We start from the raw sequence: 22,360 nt of genomic DNA on the forward strand, positions 1-22,360 counted from the left end.
GGCTTGCTGGTTAGAAGGAGCAATAACCTTCAAATGCTGATTTCGAACAACAGCGGTACTAAAAACTCTGATTGTTACAAAAAGTGAATCATGGAAAAAAAGACATCGGGCCTCATTACAGGTTGGGCGGTCCAAAAACAACAGTGGCGGTAAACCCGCAGCCACTGTTAATTCCGGACCGCCTGATCCCGAGTCCTGCAGGCAGGAGGTGATCTTCCCGCCAGGTCTGACCTGGCGGGTTGAACACCTCCCGCCTGCAAGCGGACGTGGAAACACCAGCACCATCACGAGATGGTGCCGGTGTTTCCACTTCCCCATTCCCATTGAGTCCCATGGGACTCAATGGGAATGGGGATTTACCGAATTCCGCCTCCGGAATTCCCGGGACACCAGGGTCATAATGCCCTGGTATTTCCGGGAGTCACGGAGGCGGAATGGTAATACGAGTCCGGCGGTAACTAGGTGGTTTTACCGCCTCGGTTACCGCTGGACTCATAATGAGGCCCATCATGTTTGATTGATCACAAATACTGTGAAAGTTCATGAGTTGCTTGTGAACAATTTGTGGTACAGTTAATGAGAAATGTCACCACTACTGCATGTGCTCAGGGCAACAACAAGTGAAGAAAACTCCACAATTTGTCATGCACTGATTTTGACAGGAAGGCTACTATTCCATAGTCCTTGCCAGGAACATGCTCAACTTTAAAATTGTGTCTCTGCATGGATGCAGCCCACTTCATGATGCGTTTTGACACCCCATCAATGCATTTAGACATTAACACCCCCACTAGGGGCTTGTGGTCGGTCAGCACCCTGAAACTCCTTCCCCACAGAAACACACAGAATTGTTTTACCACCCAGACTACAAAGATTGCCTCCCTCTCTGTGACCAAATCTCTCCTTTCAACCTCTCGCAATGCCCTAGAAGCAAAGGCCACTACTCTCTCCACACCTTGTTTTTGCAGCCATATGGCCCCAAGTCCTGTGTCACTGACATCAGTAATGATCAATGTGGGGCACATTGTATGAAAATGTGCCAAGGCTAGAGCCCCATCAATTGCCTTCTAGACATCTTCAAACTCACGCTGACAGCTATCAGTCCACTCAAAGCCCACCCCCTTCCTACACAGGCTCCGAATATTCTTACATTGGTCAGCAAAATGTGGAACAAATTTAGCATAGTATTCCACCAGCTCTAGAAAATCCATGATACCCTGTTTGTCCTTCAGACCACATGCATTTTGAATCACTGACATCAGGTCCCCCTTAGGCTCCACTCCTCTGTTACTCAAAGTGTATCCCAGATAATCTATGCCCCCCCTCCTCAGTTTGTATTTCTCCATTTTCAAGGTAAACAGCCTCCTTGATGATCCTGAAAACATGCCCCAACCTCACATCATGATCCTGCCTACGTAGCACCTGTAACTAGTATATCATCCTGAAAGCAGTTTACCTCATTCTCCTTACTGAACAAGACATGTATCCTCCTTTGAATGAAACCAGCAGCCAAGACCAATCCAAAGGGCATCCTTCGAAACCTAAAGGTCCCCTCTGGTGTTATGAACATCGTTAATTCTCTCGACACTGGATACAAATATATGTTGTAGTAAGTAGGTGTCAAATCCAAAGTACTAAAATAGCTTGCCCCACATAACGAAATCACTTTTTCCCCAATGTTGGGCAGGGTTAACTTGTCTGCCACAATATTCCTGTTGAGTCTCTTAAGATCAACACAGAGCAGAATCTCCCCACTTGTCTGCCTCATTACAACGATGGGAGAACCCCACTCAGAGGACTCAAACATCTCAATCACTCCCATCTACTCAAGCTTACTTAGCTCTCTCTTCACCTCTAGCCTGAGACACATGGAACATGTCTGAGCCTACTCACAACATGCACACCCCAGTTTAAATCATATGCTGTGCTGGGATCCCCTTCGGACCGTTTTTCCTCAAAAACATTCCTAAATTCCCACTCAGCACTAACCCTGTAACACTAGGATCTATGATAAGCCCCATCTTGGCTGCTCGTACCCGCCTAGCAATCAGCCCCCACTCTTCGCACACAAAAACAGCTGCCTCAGTAGACTTCCTCTTGCACTTCAGATTGTACCTGAATCTAATTTCTCAACACCATATGCCTTAGCTCTTACCCTGGGCTTTTTCAATTTCTTACCCTTCCCTCCAAGCAGCCCTGTCCATGTCTCTGAATTCACTATGGTGTAGTCATAACCCAAATCTATCAACATGGATACACCACACCCATCCACCAACACCTCTTTTTGCTGCTTGCTCCCGAACTTTGCCTTGGTTCCAACAACCTGCCCAACTGAGAAACTCACTCCCCTTACATCTTCCATCTGATTGCACTTATCATTCTCATTCTCCTCACACTGGGAGACCTCCTTGACCCCCTTCAAGGTGAAATTACTGCAGCATCTGGCATGGTGTACCCTCTTCCTGCATTTTATGTATTCAACATTCAAAACCAGAATTTCTCTGAGTAGGCGAAATGAAAGATACTGCTAACCAAAAGCAAACGTTACGTTTTCTCATGGCTGTCCCCTTGGCCCCTGAACCCCTTTGTTAGGGAAGATTCCCAGGAAAGCAGGTGGCTGCTAGGAGTCTGCAGATACCAAACTCATGGAAGACCTAACTCATACCCTTTCACAAAAGGAACAGAGGTTCACACAGGAGCACAAGTTCAACTGAGGTTTATTACAGCCAACAAACCATCAGGGATGGCCCACGGATAGAAGTCCAGGTGCACACTCAATGAATGCTGGCTCGCAGGCCAGTTTTTAGGCAAATCTAAGTCACAATGTCATCACAACTTGATCCCTTCTCCAACAAACCTATCCCCGATGAGGATTGGGTGTTGAGTAGTAGTTCACATATAGCAGCCACTACAGCGGTTACATGATAGGTTCTTCCCATGTAATGTGTCTGGCCTGGACTACCCCCACAAAAGGTTACTCTTAATAGTTTCAGTTTGTGGACCCAATGATTGGTTGGCGACTCCGACTACCCACACCTAGGGTCCTAACTGGTGATTGGTTGAGCTGCTAGCCCCCAAAATGATTCTCAGCTTGGAGGGCACCTGTTCAAGGTAATAAGTGCAACTATGTGTCTGAGTTACTGGCATATGAACCACCATTTGCTATGAGAGTGCCCCTTTCCCATCGTTTAACCTTGGCTCTGGTTGTAATAACTTTGTTGCCAGCCGCTGTCTAGCTCGTGAGACCACGGCTCTTCTCAGCCATCAATTTTTGCGGTTCTGTGGTGCTGCGGCAGGCTCATGATAAAATAAATGTTTAGGCAGTATGTGTATGTTACTGTCTTCTAACTGTGCGCATGCGTTCTTTGTGTGGTTGGTTGCATGATTGTGTCCTGTTGTGCAAATGGCACGTGTGCTTCATGTCTAACGCAGCTAGGTTGTGTTATCTCTAATAACTAGATGCATGACTTCTTGGCGATTAATCGAGACAGTCAATGGAATTGTCTTTTGATTCATCCTGTAGGTCTTCGTCCACTTTGCGTAAGAGGCGTACTGCCCTTGGGTTGTATGGTTTACTGAGAGGGTACTTTCCATTGTATCTGTACATTGTAGGTGCAGTAGGGATCAATCCGAGCTCGTGTGATTGGTGACCCTGTTGTCTTTGGTTTTTCTTCCAGTTTAAGTGCCTTGCGGTTGAGGGCCCAGGACTGGTTTTAGACCTTCCCTCTTCACCTTCATGCATTCCTCCCTTCTCCTCCACACCATTGCCACCGTGAGACAGCCCAGCCTGAGGATGCTTCCTCTCTCCTTTAGATTGCACTTTGGCCACTGCACACTCCTTCTCTTCTGTCATCTCTTTTGTCTCCAATTCACACACTTCATCACGTGCTGTACCTTCTTGGCAATGTCAAGCACCACATCCAAACTGGGATCCCCTTTACTCCAAATGTCTTCCTTTATGTTATGTTCTCTCACACGTAACATGAACAGGTTCCTGACATGTTAATTGTACAATGCCCCGAAATTGCAGAGACTTTCCTGAAGCTGCTTCATCCGGAACCTCCATGCTCCCCGACAGTTCTGGAAGCACCCTCTGTCCTTCAAAAGCCTGTCTGTGCATCAAAAGTGCTCTTTTCCGGTATACACTGTAACTGGGCACATAGATTGCCAGCGCATAGCCCTGAAAATCTTCTTTCCATACGTCCCACTTGATAATTGGCTCAGCTCGAATTCTAACAACCCTCATCCTGTGATTCTCTATAAGGGAATTAATTGATTTACTTGCATCAAATGTGCTAGGGGTCTACACAGTTTAACTCCTCCCCACACTTTAATGGCAAGGTTTAAGGATGGCTGTTCCCAACACAATGCAATTTCAACTGGGGGTATCTTTCTATGGGGGAATAAGTTTGAGTGAGATTTAATAAATTGTGTGAAGGGCCTATCCTGTTTCACTCACTCCTTGACCCACCAATAGAAAGGGATAGTCAAGGCAAGTGACTCCCCACACAATTGATGGCTTTGGGATATGTACATACATGGGAGGCTTTGGTCAGGGAAAACCGCAGGGCTCCTCTGAGGGCAGCACAGGTCTGGTCAAGGGCTCTGAGTCAAGGATTTCTTCCTGCTCTGCTCCCAGACTCCTTCTGCTTCTCTGATTTGGGTCCCAGCTAGCTTCTTTATTTCCCAGCCACTGTCTCCAATGCAAGGACTGATGCCTCTCAGCTAGTCGTTCCTCACAAGAGTCCAGCAGCAGTTCTCTCCCAGAATAATTCACAAAAAGCCCAGGTCTGAGGCAAACTCAGCCTTTTAAAGCATAGATGACACCGTAATATTGTCATAATTAATTTGGTCAGGATTGGCTAGTTTGCTTCATTCACAACCCCCGACCACACCCGCAGGAGTTGAACGATATGTATGATGTATGCTGAGGGAGGAGAATAGATACCTCATTTCAAATTGACAAGGATTCCTGCATCTTTAGTTCTGAAAAATCTCATACTGTAATAAATCTGTTGGTCTTTCAAATAACCCCATGATGAGAAGGTTTTCTGCTGTGACGAAATAGCTAAAATTGGGACCATTTACCATTTAAACCTTATTTCCCCATTTAAACCAAATCTCCCATTGCTCAGGTATATGTAAATGGCAAAAATCATAATTTGCCACATAACATAAATTATCTACATCACGAAAATGTAGTTTTCACAGGGTCACAATGGGCTTTTTCTCCTGTTTAATTTGAACCTGTGGTGGGCTCTATCGGACATACGCTGCTCCTTTTATTAAGGAAAAACTGTATTCAATGTTTAATCAATGGCAGGGCATAACATGGCCTCAGTAGGTTTCATTTCTGTCAAGACATGTAACCAGCCATCTAGTTTATCTGTGTTTATCCTAACATGTTTTTCTGCTGGGCTTCAAAGGCCTTGCTCATTGCTTAATGTACAGTTTTATGGGAAGCTTGACCTCAAGGTTACTTCTGCAGGAACTGTTATCAGCAACACATTGACAACCAGACATTCTTCTTGGTAGACCCAGCTCCAAAAGGTCTGGAGTTCAGATTTCAAAGGGTCTTTTTTTAGAGTTAAATGCACTCTTTATGGGGAACCTGACCTTAAGGGTCATGTCTGTTGGCTGTGTTATCAACAATTCACCAAACATTTGATCTCTAGCTTTGTATTGCTTTCTATTTTACTGAACTTACAGGCCAGTGATCTTGGTGAACCCAGCCCCCAAAGTTTGGGGTCCCAATTGCAGATAACCAGCAGCTCAGTGGAGGAAAACAACAGCGGCTACTTACATGCATGGTTGTAAAGGAATAACATTTCTCATTGACACTGTATGTTTCAAATGTTGCATTTCAGATTATATTTAGGCCTGATGTTCATACATCCAGTCTTTTCTTTATATAATATTAACAGAATTAGTTCACTCTTTCCCCTCAGACAGGCCATAGTTACATCAGGGATCAGTATTCTTTGTCCATTCTGTCATTTGATATGATGAAACCAGGTATCTTCCCTGCTGATGAATGTAATCTGTCCCTCACTTTATTTCTGCATTGCAAAATCATTGTTTCTCCTTTTTAGATTCCAATTTCACCACTATTTGTTTTTCATCCCATGTGCATTGCTGCAGTTTTTAAATCTGTCCATGTGTAATGTATTTCTTTACTATTACAGTTGAAATGACATGAGTATCCTTTCGGTATTGTTCACATATAGGCCATAGTCAGCATAGGAAACCATGTTCACTTCTACCACAAGTAGGCCTCTCCTTTCCTTTTAAATGATGTCATTTTAATGTTGAAAAGTACGTGTTCATATTTGTGATGAATACAAAGGGCTTGGCTTCACTTTAGATTTCTGGATCACAGTATTGTGCTGTGTTGAAATCAATCTAGCTTGCTGCTATTTGTCACTTTTAGAGAAATTGTAGCTTTTTATATTTTATGAAAACAGCATTTTCAGCCACACATGCCTTTTGCCATGCATTGGGCACATCTAGCAATTTTAAGTTTTCAGGCACATGTTCCTTCACTTGAGCGCCTGTTCATTTTGGTAAAGTTGTAAGAGGCCCATTTCTGTTCGTGTCGTAGGTCTTAAGTCAGAAAAATAAGTGTTTTGAGACTGGCCTGCATTTTCCAATGGGTAGCACCAGTCAGCTTCACTCTTAAATACTGTCCTGTTCTTTCTATTTCTGACATTCAGGGGCTATATTTTACCCCACAGTGTTTAGATTGTAGGTCTAGAAGAACAGAAAAGCCCAGGTGTTGTTGGCCCGCGTCCAACAAACCTGATCACTTGTAAAACCTTGAAAAACTAGTAAACTAACAAGACTGTTGCTGTCCTACTTGTAATAGAAGAGCAAAAGGTGGGTCTGTGGAAGAAAAGAACGCAGGACCTAAGTTAATACAAATTAAAATAAACAAAATTCTGATCAGAGCCCAACATGGAAAGATGGTTCGGAATGATGGGTTTCCTTTTCAGGACAAGATAAAAAGGACCCCTATTATGGCATAATCCTGTTTTCATCACCCTCACATTTATTATTATTCTTTTCACTCCTAGTCCTAGTGAAGTTTTTATTGGGTGCCCCTTTCACCCTATTGGCTCCAGGTAATTCTCTACACTAGGAACCGCTGATAACAAATGTTCTGCCTGCCTGCGTAGACACATCGCTAAGTACCCTGAGGATACTGGCCTTGGTGATTTACTTCAATCTGGCCTCCATAGTAACTAGCTATCAATTAAGTGAAAAGTGGGGTGTCCTGCCAATCAGCTTATTGGATAGAGGCAAACAATTATAATTTCTTATCAAAACATCTTTCTTGACAGATTTTCGCTTTGACCTATACAGTCTCTAACTCCTGCTGTTAAAGCATTTGTGATATATAAAACACAGGGGAGGGAAAATGTTCCTGACTAGTTTCTTTACAATCTCATTACGGGGCACTGTCTTCTGCAAGCTTATCAAAATGTGTGAATACTTGTAAAATACAAATTTACAAAAACATCCTGCCTTATAAGGTTTGGCTAATTAACTGATCATTTATTTGTCAGTTTACTAGATTTGTTTTTAGCTTCTGTATAGCCATTTTAATATACCTTATCTGACTTGAATTGCATCTGGCTTAAGACCTTCTTGTTCTACGATGCCCAAAAATCAGTTCTGTCCCTGGAGTCTTCAGAGATATTCAAAACAATCGAGCAATTTGAAATGTAAAACAGGCTTGCTTTGCAGCTGTGGTCTCATGACAGCAGCAGAGCACCAGCTACCAGAGCCCATTTATGGTGCTATGGTTTCAAAGCATGTTCAAAAAGTTACCATGTGTCATTTGTAACTCGATAAACCAACAATAAACATGTCTCATAACTTAACCTTTTCTCTGTATGTATTTTAGTGAATATAACAGAATTTCATCAGAAAAAAAAGGATTTCATATGACCTTACTGGTTTCCCATCAAGCAAGTGATCCAATTCAACATGCTCCTTTGCATCACCCACAGATTTCTCAATTGCTGGAGCCTACAATTAACTTAACCTTAAAGAGGTCCATCCCATAATACGATGACCCAGCAAGGTTGCCTTAATGACGGTTCTACCATAAAAGAAATGCTGGGAAGGCCATCCTTTATTGTTATGGCCACTAAACTCTGGAACACCATATCTGGGTGACGTCATACACTGCCAAACCGGCCAACTTCTGGAAACTGCTGATATGTGATTTATCACCATGCCTCAAGATGGAAAGCAATGCCAATACCCACGCCTCGCCCATGGCTGGTTTAATTAAGTAATCTGACAAGACCAAATAGACCAGTGATGACACACATCCACACATGCCCAGTATAACATTCCTTAGGCTGGTCACTTCAGCAACAGGGCATAGCCCAGTTTTACAACCCGGTTCCAAAGACATACCAACTTAAAACTAACAACCAACAAATCATTGAAAAATAGCCAAGACATGAGTTCTCTGTGCAGCTTATTCAATTTCACTTATCAAATGACAATACATATCTTAACATGCCCAGGATAGCACTGCTTCACCCAGACACTTCAGGAGCTGATCCTTGCATATCAGGTTTACCTCTCCTTCCCTTCTCAAAGGAGCGTAATATTCACAGCAATTAGAATCAATGCCAGATAATGATTTTTTAGTTATGTTTATTGATATACTGTCAAAAAAGGTGTATTGCCTCTGGTACCACTTAATTAATAATAATACAGCCAATCACAGATTGTTGTTACATTAGTAAATGAAAGACTGGGAGGTCCAAGTGATCGCAGATTGCCACAAGAGAAGAAGGTAAACGTTAAAGCAGTGAAAGACATTGGCTCCAAAATCACCATACCCTGAACTAGCCCATGCAACCTCCATCCTTTCATCTTACATTACACGCAGCAACCAGCAAGTACACGAATAGCCCTGGTCCCGCCTCTTTGGCAGCGTTTCTTTTTAATCTCATGCCCACTTACCTAAATATCTTGCCAACAATCTCACCAGAATACAGGTCTTTACACAACCACCCATGCCCCCAAAGCAGAACTCATTAGCAAGACAAGCAGAACACCAACCTTGGCATTCCTATGACAGTCTCATATGCCCTCGCACAACTCTCACAGACTCTCACAAACACACAGAGAATGGCTTCGATCTTTTGGTTGAATGTCGTTTTGACAAATTATTACTTTCTTCAAATTGGCAAAAATGTATATTTACTGATGACCTTTTTTGACATATTGCGTTTTACCATTTTTCTTAAGCTAAATGGGTACCTCCTTCAAAACTACATCCCCTGGTCCTCTTCTAGATCCTTTTTGCTTGTTTATACTTGTTCCCCTCCTTTTGCTATTCTATCCCTGGCCCCATACATCCCTGGCCCCATACTATTCCTATGGGTTTGGAGCAATTTGTCAAAAGATCATTGTCAATGAGTGTTTATCTTGTCAGAATGACAGAGCATGCTTGTTGAAAGGTGAGCAGTGGAAATGGCTCCAGCAGCAGTCTCTATCTCATAGATAGATATCCAAGGTGAAACCCAGATTCTTTACTTAATAGTCTAATTATCTGCTGTTTTGGTTGTGTAGAACAAATCGTGTCCACATATTACCAATACTTCAGTTATCTCTGTTATTCCTACATTGACATGTAACTGATATGCTTGAAATCAGCCATTCACTGCATTTACATAACTCCTTGGTTTTGCTTTAGGTGTTTATACGTGTTATACGTGCAGAGTATGGCAAATTTGTTGCATATGACCGCTACTAGGAAATAGTAGAGTTTGCATATAACTTGTACCCTGAGTCAACTCGACTGGTTGCATTTGGATTAAGCTCCTTCTCATGGTGTGTAACTCTCTGTACAGCACTCACCTTCTTTCCCAATGTTCAGATGTATGCTTTACTCTTTGTGATGAATCTGAGGATGTCAACACTCCTTCTTCGGGGGGAGTCTCTCCTCATGTGGCCAGTGGACAGCACAGATTCCCTGATCCTAACCCTGGGGGAAGCCCTTTGAGGGAGGATCACATGGGGGAGGTGACCCTCGGAGCGAGTTGACATTCAGATGAGACATGGTATCCCCCTTTTCCTTTTAGGGATACCCCTTCCATTCCCCATGCTTTAATGGGATATTGTTATAGCCCCCTTCAATCACCCATGGAGGCTACTGAGGATACATTCCTGTGTTCTATACATAAGTTACCAATAACTCACTACTATTTCCATGCTTGTGAAAGTACTGCAACAAGAAAGCTGAATGGAGTAATGAGGATTAGCAAACGCGAGAGGCACAAGATGTGCTCTAGTGGTTGCGAGCGCATAATAGGGACTGGGACATTTAAAAAATGCTAACCATCTGAAAGGAGAGAGACACTGATTGGGGAAGTTTCACCCCCTTGGTGTTGACCGAGGGACCACTGAGCTAAAAAGTATGTGGAGCCAGCCAGCTCAGAGAGAAGGCAGAAGACGAAGGACTGTAAGAACCGGTTCGCCTTGTGGAGACCACAGGCGAAAGGAGAGAAGAGACTTTCTTGCAGCCATGGGAACCTGGCAGCAGCCTCAACACCGCCTGAACGCAGAGGGAGGCCCAGGAGGAAAGCTGCCTGCTGTGAAGGATGGCAAAGCCAATGGACGAAACCTGCGAGCCTGCGAGGTGGAGACGGGACACCACGCTGCTTCCCATTTACCCCAGAGGGAACAAAGAACGCCTTAGGATGCTGGTGTTTCCTGCAGTGTGGTACTGGGACCCAGGGGTGCTTTGGCAATGCTGCCAGAGAGGCGTAAAGGAAACTAGAACAAATGAGATGGAATATGACACTGATATTATCAGGAAAAGACTAAAAGATTGTTAATGCGAGAAATATACCAGTTTACAAATGTGTAAGTCCTGGAAGGAGGGTATACCAGGCATGGATACTTTTACAAGTGTGTAAAACAAGTCACATAAAAAGTTCTGGCAGGAAGGTATACCAGGCACAGACAGGTTTACAAGTGTGCAAAACAAGTCACATAAAAAGCCCTGGTAGAGGAGTATACCAGGCACAGCTGAGTTTACAAATGTATAAAGCAAGCCAAGTTAGGTTTGCACGTGTATTTAGTCCTGACAGGAGTGTATACGAGGCAAAGCTAAGTTGACAAGAGTGTAAAGTGACTTAAATGAGGAAGTCCTGTTAGGAGAAAATACCAGGCAAAGCTAGTGAACAAATGTTACATTAAAGAGGATAACAAACCTGAACTCTTTAGGTATCCAATGAAATTGACAATTACTGTCAAGTAGTTCAATATACAAGTTCTGTTTTTGCTAATCAGCGAATTCCAAGGAAGACTAATACCTTTAGGAGTGTAAAGGCATTGTGAGGTGAAATCCAGGGTAAGAAGCAATCCCCTGGAACTATGAATTGTATCCATTGGGAACCTTTGTGTTGGAGTTACGCTTTTCCGTTTAGAACATTTGTGCACTTTTAAGGCCAAATACATCATCCTTTTCACCTTATAGTCTTATTTTAGAATGTGAGGGCCAGAAAAGTATTTCAGACACAGGACATTTTTGCTTTGGACATCTTGACAATGGACAGCGCCTTAGTTTTGGTTGAGGTAGGGAAACACCTCAGGGATCCCGGCCATACTGGCACCCGCAAATGGCCAATTACCGGCCCATTCAACTCTAATAGGCCGGTAATGGCCCATTCGTGGGTGCCGGTGCCGGTAGCGAGTTTGGCGGTAGCCGTTCCCTTATTAAGGGCACGTCTACCGCCAAACTCGTAATGAGGCCCAGTGACTCTTCATTATTTCATTGCTCAAGAATCTGGTGCAAGTGATTTCTGGGTCCTATTGGCTAAGGGAAAGTAAATGGGTTTAATTGGTGTGAGGAGACAGTTTGTGTGTGGGTGTTAGTGTGTGCATGTGTGGGGGGAATTGTATGTCTGGGCAAGTATATGTGTGGAGGCCGTGTACCTATTGGAAGCAGTGTGCATCTGGGGGGCAATGTGTGTGGAAATGTCAATATGTGTAGTGGGCAGTGAGAGGCCTCTGTGTGAGTGTGAGGATCTATGTGGGGGAAACAGTAGAGTGTAACATCAGTGTCTGTGGGGAGCGTTTGGGGTAGTGTGTGTGCATGGAAAGGTTTGTGGAAGCGGTATTTCAGGGCCTGTGTGTGTAAGGGGAGAGTGTGCATGTGTGTGTCAGTACATTGTGTGTGTGTAAATAGGGCATTGCGCATCGGGCAGTGTACGTGGGGGCAGTGTACGTGGGGGCAGTACGGGTGTTTGTGGTGCAGCAATGTAGTGGGGGCAGTGTGTGAGGTCAGTATATTTAGGGCAGTGTTTGGGGAGAGAAGTTTCTAGGGGGCAGTGTATGTGTGTTTTATGGGAAGTGTATGTGTTAATGGTCAGTGGGGGCATGTGTGCGGGAGCGGTGTGTGTGTGTGTGTGGAATAGTTTGTGTGGGCAATGTGTGCATGGGGACAGTGTGTGTGGGGGCAGTGTGTATGTATGGTGGCAAATCTACCGGGATACCGCTCAACGCAAACAGCGTTACCATAGCTTAGTCCGGTGCTATTAGCACAGGTCCCGAGTTGCAGTAAGGCTACTCCCCATTTCTTTAAGAGTCCACAGGACTCTGTGGGGAAGTATCGGCGCAATTACTGTGGCGCAAATTGTGCCACGGTAATTGCACCGAAAATGGCCGAACAATGGCCAGATTTAATCTCAAACTTTCCACCCAAACTCGGGATTGGGCAGAGCGGTAATGCAGCAGTAATAGCGTTACAGCCACATTTTTACTGCTCCACCAAACCCATGATGAGACCCTGTCTCTCCCTCCTCACATGGCTTCTCCCCTATATCTGCTATTACCATGTCACCTAATAGCTAAAACATTTTAACAGTTAAACCTATCCAATGTAAAAATGCGAAAGCAAAAATAAAATTAGGGTTGAAGGACATTAAAATTAATACCTTTCAATATTCTGTGCATAAAGTACATACATGCCTTGTCCTCTTTAACCAGTCTATATTTGTGTAGTCCGCCTTTATGTATACTGTCATTATAAAAAAGATAACGCTTTTCATTTCATTAATTGCACATTTAAATTACCTTCTTTTTTGATGGGAATAGGTTTTGTTCATTATTACTTTGAGTTCTTTAGTTCTTTAGTTCACTCACTTCCTCACACGGTTTCATTTCCAATACAAATATTTAACACACTAAAACTATTACATTTTCTAGTCTTTCCTTCTCATAAATGCACCATTCTAGCTTGTAAATTGTAACTAAATATGAGCGTTGTTAACATGTTCAGTTGGATCTACTTCACTGGTGATTAGGTCATCTAACGAGGAACTATTTTTCAGTGCAATTATAAATGAAATTAATGGAAAATAATTGCCCATTTTATTTTAATGAGAATAATGGAACTGCCTTTCTCATCCAATTTTTAATAAACCTGCCATCTAGAAGCACACAACAGGGGAATTACAGCTACAAATGATACTTCAGGTCAAATAATGAGAATGAACGGGCTCCCAGCCATAGACCACTGGTACATGTTTACATAATTGATTGGCAACAAATGCTTTTGTTTCAAATAGTAAACAGATTTACTTAATGAACGCTCTGGGAAACATGTCTGCATCGTATAAGTAGAAACAATAAAATGTGAACAACTCTTCTGTGATTTAACATAGGTTACGTTAGTTATACAAAAATGTGATGGCTGGAAGGTTTCAAATCAATCATAACCACTGCCACGGCTCGGGGCACACCTCCAGACCATCATGTTTCAGCCTGCCAAACCATTACAGAAGTGGAAATACCATATGCAAATCAGGCTTGGTCACACCACAAAAGGGGCAGTCCAGTCCGAACTGCTAGGTCACATCCCTTCTGCACAAGACCACAAGACATGTTTCTGCTCGTTGGGCGTCATCAGTGAGGAGTAGCTTGGGTCTCTAGGCTCGGCTCGGGACCCACTTCTGAGCATACCCATTGCACTTGGGGTGATTTTAGCAAAACAAAAAGGTGATGGCTGGAAGATTTTGAATCAATCATAACCACTGGCATTACTCTGGGTAACCCCCAGACCATCGTTTTTCAGGTGACTTTAGTTTTCAAATAATCATGCAGTTTATAGATGATAGGCTACTTTCATGTTATTTTGCATTGGTACAAGTGCGATTTTGGATGTTTTTAGCACTAGTGTAAAAATAACCCTAGTGCAAGAAAATATGAATTCAATGCATTTTTGCACCAGAACTAATACTACAACTTTCCACATTGCCCTGGTGCAAAAAATCTTTCAAAGAATGTATTTTTTTCAGTGACAATTTTGCCCTAGTGCTAATACTGCCCTATAATTGCACTTGCACATTGTGCAAAGTTTCTGTTGAAGCCTCATGGGCTGCATTGCTGAAACCTTGCACCAGTGCAAGTGCAATATTTTGCTGATATTTCTCATAGCAAAGCTCATTGCCTCGTGCCAGCTTTGCATTGCGTTGCTCTGCCTGTGCATTGCAAGCGCTGTAGTAATGGGATGACGCATATAATTAATATAATTAGATCACTTATTGGTGTAATGGTTCATCACACGTGTATTTGCATGCATATTTTTCTTAAGGAAAGCATAAGGACGGTGTGGCAATAACCCTACCAAATTAGCTGTACTGCCCTTTTAATTTCTTGAAGCATTGTACACCACCCTAAAACCCACACAATGGGGACAGTGTGTTGGTATAAACTGAAGTCTACAGGACTAAACACTCCACCTGCACAGGACGGATCAGGGGAACCCAGACACAATGAGGGTAATTCATGGATCCAAGCGTCAAAGTGGCGCACGTGGCTGGCGCACAGACTGAGCATAGGCCAGCTTGTGCCAGCCGCGTGCGCCAAAATCCATTTTGACGCACAGCGTATTCATGGATACTTACATCCAGAACCAGCCGTGGAGCAGCATGGCGCATCGACCCTGCAGCAGCATCAGTTACGCCCCCAAACCCGCCATGAGCGCCAAAAACATCTGCACAAATCCCCTACATGCCGCAAAGACCAGAGGACCAGCATACAGCCCCCCAACAACGAAAACAGGCTAAAAATGCCACACAGCTCTCATAACCCAATTGCGTGTAAAAGTCCCTGCGCACCCCTCGGAATACGCCTACCCCGCTCGTGCCCGGCCTATCACGTGTAAAACTCCCTGCACACCCCTCGGAATACGCGTACCCCGCTCGCGGCCGGCCTATCGCGTGTAAAATTCCGCGCGCCCCCCTTGGAATATGCGTACCCCGTTCGTGCCAGGCAAATAGTGTGGAAAAAGTCCCCCCTGTGGTGTGTGCTGGCTGCGGGGCATGTGCAGGGGTGATGGGCTGGCTGCAGGGCATGGTGAGGGGGGGCCTGTGGTGTGGGCTGCCTGTGGGGCATGTGCAGGGGTGATGGTCTGCCTGCGGGGCATTTGTAGGGGTGATGGGCTGCCTGTGGGGCATGTGCAGGGGTGATAGGCTGCCTGCGGGGCATGGTGAGGGGTGGGGGGCCTGTGGCGTGGGCTGCATGTGTGGCATGTGAAGGGGTGATGGGCTGTCTGCGGGGCATGGGGAGGGGTGTAGGGTGGACTCCTGTGGTGTGGTCTGGCTGCAGGGGGTGCATGTGGCTCCTCACCACACTGCTGCGTGAATCTGGGGGTACCAAGTGAGAATTACATGCGATTTGGCAGTGTGTGCCCTCCCGGGTGTAGCCTCCCCCATCCCCATGGCTCACAGGCAGCCCACACCACCGGCCACCCCCCCACACCCCTGACCAAGCCCCGCAGACAGCCCATTACCACTGCAGATGCCCCACAGGCAGCCCACATGGCACCATGCACTTGTGAGCCCCAACACAAGTCCCCCCCACAAGTGACGGGCACCTGCCAGCAGACCCCGACTCATGTTCCCCCCAACCCCCATTGACGGCAATCTGCCAGCAGGCCCCGACTCATGTCCCACCCACCCCACCCCCATTGACGGCAACCTGCCAGCAGGCCCCAACTCATGTCTCCCCAAACACCACGTCATAACTATACAGGCCCATGGCCCTAATGACAACCCAAATCCCACCGCCCCACCCACCAGTGCAAACACCCAACGATACACTACACCCACTCCATAGTAAATTACCCATGCCATGAGAGTGTGAAAATAACCAGCATACCCATCAACAAATGTCCTACAGAGCCACACAGTGGCAACATATGACTGAGCCAATGCTCACGGAGACATCCACAAAATAAATCATAGTAGACCACACCAAGAATGAAGAATAATGAAATGTATTCAAAATTTAAAAAATGTCAAAATAAAAATCACACATGCAAATGAACAAATAATGATTGCAATATGAAAAAGAAAGTGAAATCCAAGGAAAAATAAAAATCCAAAACATGAAAAAATAAAAGTGGTCCATCCCCAAGGTCCATATAAATAAATCCTAAAATGACAAGCATAAAAAAACATTACTCCATGTGAATATATGAAAAAAAGGATGTACATGTCTGTAATCTTGAAAACGAAAGTCTGAAGGGTCCATTATTCCAAAACAAAATGAAACCTACCAAAAACCCTATCTAAAATACAACTATATGCAAAAAGTGGAGCAAAGTCTATGGACTCCAATCATAATAAAAATCAAATGAAATTTAAACCTAAATAACTATATACAAAGGCGGCGGGCTAGTCCGACGTCTCACTCATTGATGTCCCGGGCCAGGGCATCATCGAACTCCATGTCGATGTTCCGCAGGCGGGCCTGTTCCCTGGTCTCGAGCTCTCGCAGGGATGCAGCCATGGCCTCCTCCAACTCCCTGCGAGTTGCCTCGAGGCACTCAGCCCTCCTCAACGCCCGGTGCATGGAGTTCTCCTCCCTGACCATTGTGAGCTGTGCCCTCTCCACCGGCCGCCGCTCTGCATCTATTCGCTGGCCCAACTGCTGCCACACGGAAGACAGTCCCAATTCTGGGTCCTCCTGCCCGCTGGCCGATGCCTGCCCCTGGGATGTTGATGGCCCCGAGCCATGATTGCTCCCACCCTGAGGCTGCTGCTGCCATGCACGTTCCCTGCTTGTTGATGCCTGCACGTCCTCCATTTGCTGGGGTCCAATTGGTGGGGTGGCCACCCCTGCTGGACCTCCGACTACCGACTGTGGTAGGGATGTGTCCTCTACCAGCCTAGCCGCTACTTGGGTGGGAAGATGGCACGGAGGACGACTGGCGCATAGGGGGTTCAGTTGAGGAGGAGGGGTGCAAGAAGATCCAGCACACGGAGGAACTCAGTGCCGACGACCTGTCCTAGTAGTGTGACGTGGCCAAACAGACATTCGAAATGTCCTCACGAGAACCCTGCACGTCATCCTGAATACCACGTTGGCGCAACGCCACACCAGCTAGGGCAGGCTCAATCCAGTCACGGATTGCCACATCTGCAGGGAGAGGAAGGCCAGTTGTTGTATGCGCATCCCCTCCCTGAAAACGGGTCTGGATGGAGGCATCCCTGCTGGTGCCGCATGATGCAGTCACGGGATTGGGGACAGAATTACACACAGGCACCTCCGCGGCAGCCTGTGCTGCCTCCTGTCCCTGCCCCTGGACTGCACCACTAGAACCAGTGGAATCCCCCCTTCCAGGCCCGTGCGTGGGGCTTCCACGCCCTCCTCCTCAACCAAACCCCCCACCAACCTGGATGACTCTGTGCCATCTTCCTCCGTAGACCCCTGTGTGGGCTCAGCTGCCCCTACTGCTGCTGAGGAGTCCACCTCCAACCTCCGCCTCTTGGACCTTTCCTCGGCAGCTGCGGCCATGGATGTGGCACCAGACTCCTCCGTCCCGGAATATATGATTACCTTGGAGGGGAGTTGGGTCTTGCGTCTCCGGCTGGTGGTGGGATCCCTGCCGCTGTGCTCCACAGCACCGTCTCCGCCCTCGTCATCAGTCGACGCTGCAGACAGGGAGAGACAGAACACAGGCATCAGGGCACTGTACAATGGTCTGATACACACATGACAGTTGCACATGAGTGGCAGTGTCAAACTTCACAGATGGCATCACAATCCCCAACACTCATATCATTTGAACCCACACACATGCACAAATTCACATGAATCGTGCAGCAGGCAGCAGCATCCATACACACACAACAGCATGAACATCCGCAGGTTGGCATGACGTCACAAGCAACATGGGGAGTGCCAAACACATGCACACATGCCACCAGACAGACATGCATCTATACATCTCCACCGCCTGTCACAGTGCAATCATCGGCAACTATGTCACATCTGCTAATCGGGTTCCTACATGTCTGTGTTACATGCATCCATGACGTATCACAGTTGCACACATGTCAAACACACACACGCACATGTACGCTGTACATGCACATGAAGGTGGAACCAGCATCCTTGTATCACACCCCAACCATGGCATAGTACATACACAGAAATGCTGACAAGTGTGCATCTCCACATGCAGTTGTGCATCATGCTTTGGAAAACATACACCATTGATGTGCATCACACATGACTGGACTCACATGCAGCATGGTCATGTCCCTGCACATACACATCCATACTTGGGCCATTTCAGACATATGTCCAAGCTGCACACTCCTGGCACACCTCAACATGCACTGCATCCAATTAGTACGCACGGACACTTACCACTCGACTCCAGACGGGTCTGCCTCTTGAGGACCTGGAGGTGAAGCGCCGGGCGAATGTGTTCCAGGACCCTCATCTGGTCGGTGGTAAGGCGGACTCGGCACCCCACTGCATCCGCTGCGTCCAAGAGGCGACGGGCCTTCCTGAGGGTCCTGGACCTGAAGTCCTTGCAGCGCTTAGGGACGTGTTGCTGGTCGCGGGTTGCCACCCCCTCTGCGTCAAAGGCAACCACGATGTCCATCCAGATCCTCTTCCATCCATCCTCATCAGCACATTGTCGTCCGAAGAGGGCATCATAATGCAACAGGACTTGCTCCACCAGGACGCCAACTTCTCCCACAGTGAAGCTGGCAGCCCTCTGCCTCTCTGCTGGGGGTCACCATTGGTCCCATATGTATTTTGGCCCAACATGGCAACCCCCGAGGCAAGTGTGGGTGGCCAACTGGGTCCTGGTGCTGGGCTGTGGAGCGATGGAACTGCAGTCAAGAGTCTTCTGTTCCAGCAGGGGTGGTCGCAGCAACTGGACCCCTGCAGATGGCTGATGTGCAGGCACCAAATTACAGGATACGTGGCCAGCAGGCAGGCAGGCAGCAGCAGATGGCCTTCTGGGCAGGAGCGTGGTCCCGTTTTTGAGGTCATAGTAGCCCGCATGTTCCATGCGTATGTGTTTTATGTGTCCCTGGGTGCCACACTGTACTGCTGGAGGTTAAATCCATGCACGTGGGCTACCGGGGTCGCATGCGCATTTTTCTTTTGAAATTTTACATTTTTTTTGTCAATTGTTTTAAATAAAAAAAGAATAATCTATTTCGGGGGGGCTGAGCGTTGCGTGACCCTCATTTTTCCCCAGGGGTCACAGACAGCCTTGCAGGAGCACAGGGGTACCTATTCCATCCAGTACCCTGCCCCCTTCAACCCAATTGCCCAGGACAATTGTTGAGTGCACCTCCCATCGGCTATTTACCATCTGTGCCATGGTTGGGAGGCCACCAAAGGCTAAGGGCGGCAAAGCTGGGCGTCCTCCCAGGGCTGGGCATGGTCGGGCACGTGGGCGTGGAGACCAGGGGGGACAGGGAGTCCAGGGTGGCCAGGGTGGCTACAGAGGGGGAAGAGGCAAGGGTGCCCCACTGGGGCAGGATGCCCAGCCACGTGCTGGTGCAGATATGCCACCGCACCCTGTGGCTCCTGGAGATGCAGCTGTTGCATCACAACCTGGCACCCATATGACCCAACAGCAACTTTCCTCTGCTGTCACAGTCCCACAGCTAGTGGTAGCTGCAGGTGCAGCTGTGGGGACCACCACCCGGGCTCGGGGTCGGGCAGCGCATGTTACGTTGCGTGATGAGGACTCCCAGGACGATTTCCATCTTGTCAGGAGGTGGATGTCACATGTATCCAGTGTAGCTGTGACCGGGGCACACCTATCTGGGGCAGTTATGACATTTGCTGCCCCAAGCAGCCGGGTGGTGGTAACTGTATGGGCAGATGCAGCCAACACCACCCGGCAGTCCTCATTCAAACACCCACACCCTTGGTCCAGTCCATCAGCGCCACTTCCCCCACTGATCAGGGCCACATTGGCTAGTCAGGGTCAGTACCAACTCCCAAAAGGAGGAAGCATACTCCTGCGCAAGAGGCGTGACCCCAGACACGGCTCCGGCCTCCAGCACGTCGAGGAAGAAGCCTTTCCGCAAGCAGGAACTGGACTTCCTTGTGGATACGTGTCGGCACAAACGCGATATGCTTGTGGGTCCACAGTGCCATACAACTCCTCCCCAATGTTGGGTCCACTGGCAAAATATTGCAGATGGTGTGACAGCCATTGGATTCCAGGTGCACATGGCTCAGGACTGCTATAAGCGTTGGAATGACCTCCGACGCTGTGCAAAACAAAAGCGTGCCTCCAATTATTCCATGTCTCAGGTGACTGGTGGTGGGCCAGCACCAGAGGAGGATGAACTCACTCAGCACAAGGAGATCGCTGCAGAGTTCATCCAGAAAGAACAAATCCGTGGAATGGGAGAAAGGATGGATTATGATGCATCATCCGGTGAGTATTGATGCGTGTTACTCAATGACATGTGTGTTTGGCGTGTGTGACCCTCACAGCTACAACTTGGGTCCTTCCTTTCATGAATGTCCCTCTCTACCTGTGATGTTCACCAGGGGTCTTACCTCTCGGCCTGGTTTTACAAACAGCACCTGGCAGTTCTCGCCTATTTCATTTTCATTTTCTAGCACAACTTCCTGTGCTATGCTGATGACACTCAACTCATTTTCAGGCTGCCCTCGGCCACCTCCTCTCCCCCCCTCATTTCTGATAGCCTCATTGCCATTTGAAATTGATGTACTGCCAACGATCTCTATCTAAATGCCAGCAAGACTGGCATCCTTCTCATCAGTACACCTTCACCATCCTTTCCCCTCAGTCTCTGCGAGACTTGTCCTTGGCCTCAAGCCCTGGGATCGTATCTCTCCAGCTCTGAAATCCCTTCATTGGCTACCCAGTGGATGCAAGGATTACATTTTAGACCCTCTGCATTGTGCACAAAGATTTCTGGGGCCTGGATCCAGAATACCTCCAACTATCCCTCTGCCAATGCCTCCCCTCTCGAGTCCTTTGCTCCTCTACCTCACACTCCCGCTGGGTCAGTCGTTTATTGAAGAAACAAGCTGGGGGCAGATCTGTGTCTTCGGCTGGGACCTCCGTTTGGAACATCCTACCTGCCACATTGAAACTTGAGGAGAAACATCTCTGCCTCAGGAAGCACCTCCTATTTGCTCCTGCATTAGCCCCTCTTCTCCCCAGCTGAACTGTTTCCTCTCTTGGCACTGTGCACCTGGACACCCTCTGTCCTTCGGCCCATGTACCTGCTCACCCTGCCTCCCTGCTGCATTGCCTCCAGGCCTCCCATTGCAATGGGTCCTGTACATGTACCCATACAGTCCCCCACTCTTCTTCTGCACTCATCAGATTTGCCCTATCCAAATGATCTTGCACTTGCCACTTGCTGGCTGCACTACCAACTTTTCAATGCCTATTCTATCATGGGACTTCAGTTTCATTCTTTAGTCTCCTCTGTTGTTTGGCACGTTCCACTTCTCCCCCTTCCAGGGACTTCAACCCTTTATCCCTTCTCCATGCACTTGCGTGTTCTCAATGTCACTGTGCTAGTATGATCGTTGTTTTCATTTCATTTTCTCCCTTGTTCCCCTCCCTTTGCTTGGTTGTGCTCTGAGCCACTTGTGTACGAGGGTAATCTTGATGAGATGTCATATCATGTCATATACATCCTTGTGTCTCACTCTGACTGTGCTGATGGCAGTGGCTCCCTGTGCATATGTGTGCACATTCATGCTCCATGTGCATTCCATGTATGCCCCTAGGTGTCCTTGACCACCTGCTCATTGTAGTATGTCTCCAGTTTGATCCAAGTGTCATGTTATTTGGACAGCCATTTCATGTTCACTGTGGGTCTGTGTGTCATCACGCACGACTTTAGGGTGTCCACATCTGTGTCGTGCACATGGCTCCCCCTGTTACAGGCCCCCTTTCTCTTTTCAACTGGTGTTGTGTCTTCTGCATGCATGTGTGTACTACTGATGGTTCCTCATCTGTCCTGCATCAAGTTCACCTCTCATCGGCTGTAGTGACATTTGTCTGACG

Source organism: Ambystoma mexicanum, chromosome 2p (assembly GCF_040938575.1).
Source record: "Ambystoma mexicanum isolate Mex_15411 chromosome 2p, UKY_AmexF1_1, whole genome shotgun sequence".
Lineage (NCBI taxonomy): Eukaryota > Metazoa > Chordata > Amphibia > Caudata > Ambystomatidae > Ambystoma > Ambystoma mexicanum.